Here is a 6,000-nt window from a genome sequence, read left to right as displayed (position 1 = left end):
GGAGATGTTAGCATTGTACCAGCGATTTAAAATGTGCACCGCCCTGACATTAATTCAGGTACGTTAAGCAAAACAACAAACAAACAAACAAACAAACAAACAAACAAACAAACAAACAAACAAACAAACAAACAAACAAACTTGCTGGGTTTTTTCTCCTGCACCTCCCTGGGGGCGGGCGGGCTGCGCTCTCTCTCTATAAGGCCTTCGGAGCCTTTGGAAACGAGGCTGCAGTTCCGCCCGCAGCCTGCAGCGGGCGCTGCTGCCACTCCCGCCAGCCCGCTGGCTCGCAAGGGACAAACCTGGGACTTGGAGCCTCTGTTTTTCCTTCTCCGTCCACATCTCCTCCCTCGGCTCCGCCGGGGTGGCTTCTTCTTCTTCTCCGCCGCTGGGCTGGTCTCCCCGCCACTGCCCGGCCTGGAGCGGAGCAAGACGGCGAGGGCGAAGAAGAGCGTGTGCCAAAGCCGCGGGGAAGGCGAGAGCGAAGGCGGCGCGCGCGGAGGGGGAATGCAGCGACGGGAGGCGTGAGCCGCCGAGCATGTTGAGCTGGGCTCCGCCGCTTCTCCCGGGTCCACCTTCGCCAGCGGCGCTGCCAGCCCTCCCGCGACCCCTTTGGCAGCCGGCAGGCGCCCTCCTGAAGACGACGGCGTCTAAGATCCCCTGAAAGGCGGGCGGGAGAAAGAGAGATCCAGATCCCCGGGGAAGCCGCCTCTCCTTTAACCCGCCCCCCCCCCGCCACTTCGGCTTCAACATGAATCAGGCTGCTCCCTGCCGCCCAGGGGAAATTTAAAAGCCGAAGGCGACCCACAGCAGATCCTTGGTTGCTAAGGTAAATTACGATCGCCCTTGCGCAGCGTCCTCGTTTCTTCACCCCTCTCCCCCCCCCCAAAAAAAAATCCCCAGAGCTTTGTGGGGCAACGATGCCTAGCAATGCATGACCCCCACCCCTCGCTTTCCCACGTTAAAGGGACACGGGAACTCATTAAATCGGTTCTTCGGTTCCTTAACCCCGAGCCCCAAGCAATGTGTGTGTAACTCCCTTTTGTGCAACGGGTGCGAAGAGGAGGAGCAGCGGGATTCGGATGAAGCAACCAGCCAGCTTCGCGGCCCCCTCGCCTTCCCCCTTTTGTTATTCTAGGGATGCAAATGAGTTGGAGGAGACGCACTGGATCGCGGGCGTCGCCGTTGTAAACGCGCCCTCGGCGCGGCGTTCCATTCGGAGCGCAGCTATTTGCATGCGGGGCGGTGTGCTTGGGGAGAGCGCGCGTTCATTTTAAGCGCGGGGAGCGTTTGCTTCCCCGGGGGGGGGGGGGTTGCGCCGAGAGGAAAGGAGCGGGGTTTGCGTGCTAAGCGGGGCGCTGCGAATCGGGGCCGCGGGGCGCGCGCGCGGAGGGCGATCGCTAAGCAACGGGCTGGGCAAAGGGATGGCGCTGGCTCGCTGCTGCGCCGCTTGCCCCTGACCCTTGGAGGAAACTTGGGAGCAGGAGTTTGCCGCCGGCGGTCGCTTCTTGCTACGCGCTGTTCGAATGCAGTCCAAGGGCGGGAGAGGTGGAGGGGAAAAACCGCGCTTGGAAAATGGTCGCGCTTGAATCGGCGACCTGCAGAGCTAGAGGTCGCAAGTTTCGCGTATATTCGAAGAATGGGAATTGATTTTAGAACTCAAAGCAAATAAATGGTTTTGCAACCAGGCCCCGAAGTACTTGGGGAGAGGAAGGGCCGAGGGGGGTCTTCCCAACACGACCTGCTGCGTTTTAGGCTGGAATCTACATCCACTTCCCTGGGAGTGTGCCCCGTTGAACTAAGAGGTGCTTACTTCTGAGTAAAGGCGCCTAGGTTTGCACTGCTAGTCTTTCAGCTGCTTCTAGTTGTTTAGTTGTGTCCGACTCTTCATGACCCCATGGACCAGAGCACGCCAGGCACTCCTGTCTTCCCCTCCCTCCCGCAGTTTGGTCAGACTCATGTTTCTAGCTTCGAGAACACCGTCCAACCATCTCGTCCTCTGTCGTCCCCTTCTCCTTGTGCCCTCCATCTTTCCCAACATCAGGGTCTTTTCCAGGGCATCTTCTCTTCTCATGAGGTGGCCAAAGTATTGGAGCCTCAGCTTCAGGATCTGTCCTTCCAGTGAGCACTCAGGGCTGATTTCCTTAAGAATGGAGAGGTTTGATCTTCTTGCAGTCCATGGGACTCTCAGGAATCTCCTTCAGCACCATAATTCAAAAGCATCAATTCTTCGGCGATCAGCCTTCTTTGTGGTCCAGCTCTCACTTCCATACATCACTACTGGGAAAACCGTAGCTTTCTTCTGAGTAAATGCACCTAGGGTTGCACTGCTAGTCTTTCAGCTGCTTCTTACACTTTCCTTTCGTTCCACAGAGAAGTTGAGGCTGGTTGGGCCCTAGGGATGGGACTGGAATCCTAAACTCTGACCCGCTGAGATCAGATGAGACTCTTCCAAGTAAACCACACTAGGGTTGCACTGTAATCTGGTTTTCACAGCTGTCCCCAAGAAGGCCTTTTAATGTGGAATGCATCATGTTGTGAATGGGGAGATAGGAACTGGAAGAAGCCAATTTTCAGTGGGTTAGAGGTTTCAGCTATGGGTAGCCTTTGCCTTTGAGTTGTAGATGCGTTGTCCCCTCCCCCAACAACAAACTAAAAAGACAGCAATACTTACTCACACATACTTCCATTTAGGCGGTGTACACACTATACCTTTAAATCACATTCAGAGCACGTTCTTTCGCTCAAAGAATTCTGGGCTGTGTAGTTTACCCCTCACAGAGTTCCATTTCCCAGGAGCCTCAACAAACTACAGTGCGCAGAATTCTGAGGGGACAAGTGTGCCATGCATGTGCTTTGGAGATATAGTGTGCACAGAGTCACTTAAAGCCAAGTAAGTACTTTGGCATAACTGAGTTGTGCCTGCATACCCATCAGACATATAAAGCACCCACCCCGAAACAGAATCTTGGGAACGGTAGTTTCATGGTGCTGGGAGCTTTGTGAACTACCGCCCCCATGGCTCTTTTTGGCTCTGTATGTGCTTTAAATATATTTAAATATAATATGCTGCCATGGAGTGACTGAGAACTTGCATATTACTTATCTGCACATCTTTCCAAAGAAAACCAAAGGCTCTTGCTTGAATATGAGACCGATTTCATCCCCATGCCATTAGCAAGACCTGGCTGGTGACAGAGAGAGAAAGAGAAAGAGTGCTGAGTGCAGAGTGCATCTTTCCATACTCCCAGCTGCGCATGAGTGTGCCATGCTCTCACAGCTGCATTGCATGGCCATGCTGGCCCCGCACAAGTCCCCACCAGCTCTGTGTGAAAGCAGCTGTGGAGCAGGCTTAGGTACCCCATGTTTCTGGACTGTGGGGATTAGAAGTGCTAGCAAAAGCCTTAAGATTGTGGTCCCTTAAAATTAAAGCTCCCTGGATGGGAGTTTAGTGTGCCCAGGTGGGCTTTGGAAGGGAAGCTCAGCTTTGATTGCTTGTTGAGTTGGTTGAACATTTTTTCTTAGGAAGCAGCGGTCTTGTCAGTAGCTGTGTTTCCTTATCCTAAGCACAGAACAGGCTCGCACAGCTTGATGCCTGCTCTCTGAGACTTTGATAAACCTTCTGTTTTTGCAGGTCACGATGAGACTGCTAGAGGAGCAGGGTTGTCAATTAATCAGCAGACCCCCCCTCCCCCCAGTGCATTGCCGGCATGGGCTGCGTTCATGATGCGGGCTTCCATGTTGTGCAGGGCGAGTTGCTAAGTCTCTCCATTTTTAGTAGAATCCACTTCAAGTTTATTCAAAGGATGCAGCCTGAGCACTTCACCATTATTTCCCTAATCTCATTAAATAAAATTATATAGCCTAACAATGCAGGTATATGCTTTTATTTATTTTATTTAATTATTTCTAGACTGCCCACCCTCAAAAGATACCAGGTTGCTGTATAAAAGTGTCTGTGAAATTAACTCACACAGCATACAAGTGCGGTTTAAAACCAACAAATAAGCACAACCAAATACAACAAGGCAGAGCTACGACTAAAGAGAAACCCTTATGTGTGCAGTACCAAGCACACTTGCATGCACTTAATTTCCATTGAAGCCGGTAGGACTTGCATACAAGGAGTCACCTTCAGCATCATTAGGGAATCATAGTACTCTCTTCCTCTAAATAGTTATCTTGAAATTGCACTGCTGAATTTGAGAAATACTTTTCTGGAAAGGATAATTTTATAAGGTGGGAAGGGAACTCGAGTACGTCTGTGTTCCCATTTTTTAAATTTTGCTTTTGAAGCATAATCCTACAAATCCCATTTCAGAACAATACCATGCTGTTCACAGGTTGCAGATGAGTGTGGAGGGTGGAATATCATGGCTTTTAAAGGCTGTCCTTTCAAAGGCTGGAGGATATGGGTTCAGGGGAAAGAGGGAAAGTGGGCAGCAGCAACAACAACAACAAAATCTGTGATACACAGGAGCTGGAAATGGCTTGTATCAAGTGAGTCTGGAGAAGCTTTTAAAAACATGCAAATAGATAGATAGATAGATAGATAGATAGATAGATAGGGTTCTTACCAGCCCATCCCCATGAGTTCCCAGGGTGTGTTACAAAGATTAAAAGATAAAATATTAAAATCAGTTTAAAACAAATGTTAAAATACATGTTCCCCTCCTTGACAAGGCTATTCCTTCCTCTATCCATCCTTTTTACCTGTGAACTTGGGTGGGGAGTATACTATTGCCTTTCAGCTGGGACTTCCAAGGTTATCCTGCAGAGGTTATAAGATGGAAGGGATTCATGGATGGTGTAGCAGGGCAAGGGAGACCTTATTTTGTCTCCCCCACCCATCCAAGGAGTGAAGGGCATTTTCATACATGAGACTTAAAGCAGATTTCTGATATAAATGTAACTTTAGCCAGAGTACCACTACTTGTTCTAAATGTCTTTCCTCCGCTTTCTCTTCCACATGAAGAAAGATCAGACATCTGCATAAATAGCGCAAAAGCAGCCCAAAGGCAATCTAAGCCTCCTACATGAAAGCTTTCAGAATCTGCAAGAGCCAGTGGGGTGTATTCAATGTCGACTAGAGCTGGTCTCTGCGTGGGAAGACCCAGACTTGGCCAGAAAGTTCATTGGGAAGCTGACCTTGGGCCAATCCTAATCCCTCAAACCAACCTGCTTCATAGGGTTATTGTAAGAATTTAGGTGGCCACCTACTCTGGAGTGCTTTTGCCGCCAGTTAGAAGCACATGTTTTTATCCTTCACTTTTAGTCCCAGATGCCTTTGGTTGTTACTGTTGTGATGTCTTTACTGATGATTTTAGCTTCATTGGATTTCCGTATTCAACTATTTAGTATAAACTCAATTAGAATTTAGGGAATTAGAAGGTATTGTGCAGCCTAAACAATGGGAAATTGCTTTTGAATCTATGCAGAATGTTTTCTTGGACCTGAAATTGATATTGATTCAGCCAAAATTGATATTCCGAGTATGTTGGGCTCCACAACTTTTGTATAGGAAGACTAACATACATAGATGTTGGAGGTGTAATGCTGAGAATGCCTATTTGAGGCAACTGATGTGGGCTTGTCCACTGATACATTCCTTTTAGTCTGAATTTGTTCCTTGCATCAGCTTTGTATTGGTGAAGCCCTTGCTATGGCAGATGTTCATATATTCTGAAATTATATCCCTGTAGTATGGGGACTAACAAGTGGACAACAAAAGTGGGTTTTGTGAGCCCTTATGGTGGCTAAGGGGACGCAGGTGGCGCTGTGGGTTAAAGCCTCAGCACCTAGGACTTGCCGATCGAAAGGTCGGCGGTCCGAATCCCTGCGGTGGGGTGCGCTCCTGTCGTTCGGTCCCAGCGCCTGCCAACCTAGCAGTTCGAAAGCACCTTCGGGTGCAAGTAGATAAATAGGGACCGCTTTCTAGCGGGAAGGTAAACGGTGTTCCGTGTGCTGCGCTGGCTTGCCAGAGCAGCGATGTCACGCTGG

General features: G+C 49.7%; 1 protein-coding gene across 5 annotated transcripts in view; it reads left to right on the top strand.

Annotated features, from left to right (window-relative positions):
* Positions 1-312: 312 nt before the first annotated feature.
* Positions 313-6,000, top strand: part of RGS6 (regulator of G protein signaling 6) — a 228,938-nt gene continuing 223,250 nt past the window's right edge. For 2 of the 5 annotated variants that reach the window (XM_077927465.1, XM_077927469.1), the window contains exon 1: positions 313-829. The gene's annotated coding sequence lies outside the window, so the exon portion shown is untranslated. The remainder of the gene's footprint in view (positions 830-6,000) is intronic. The other 3 variants (XM_077927480.1, XM_077927474.1, XM_077927476.1) reach the window with 2 other exon arrangements.

This window comes from Podarcis muralis, chromosome 1 (assembly GCF_964188315.1).
Source record: "Podarcis muralis chromosome 1, rPodMur119.hap1.1, whole genome shotgun sequence".
Taxonomy (NCBI): Eukaryota; Metazoa; Chordata; class Lepidosauria; order Squamata; family Lacertidae; genus Podarcis; species Podarcis muralis.
The sequence above is the reverse complement of the archived record's forward strand: the minus strand, read 5'-3'. Positions and strand labels throughout refer to the sequence as shown.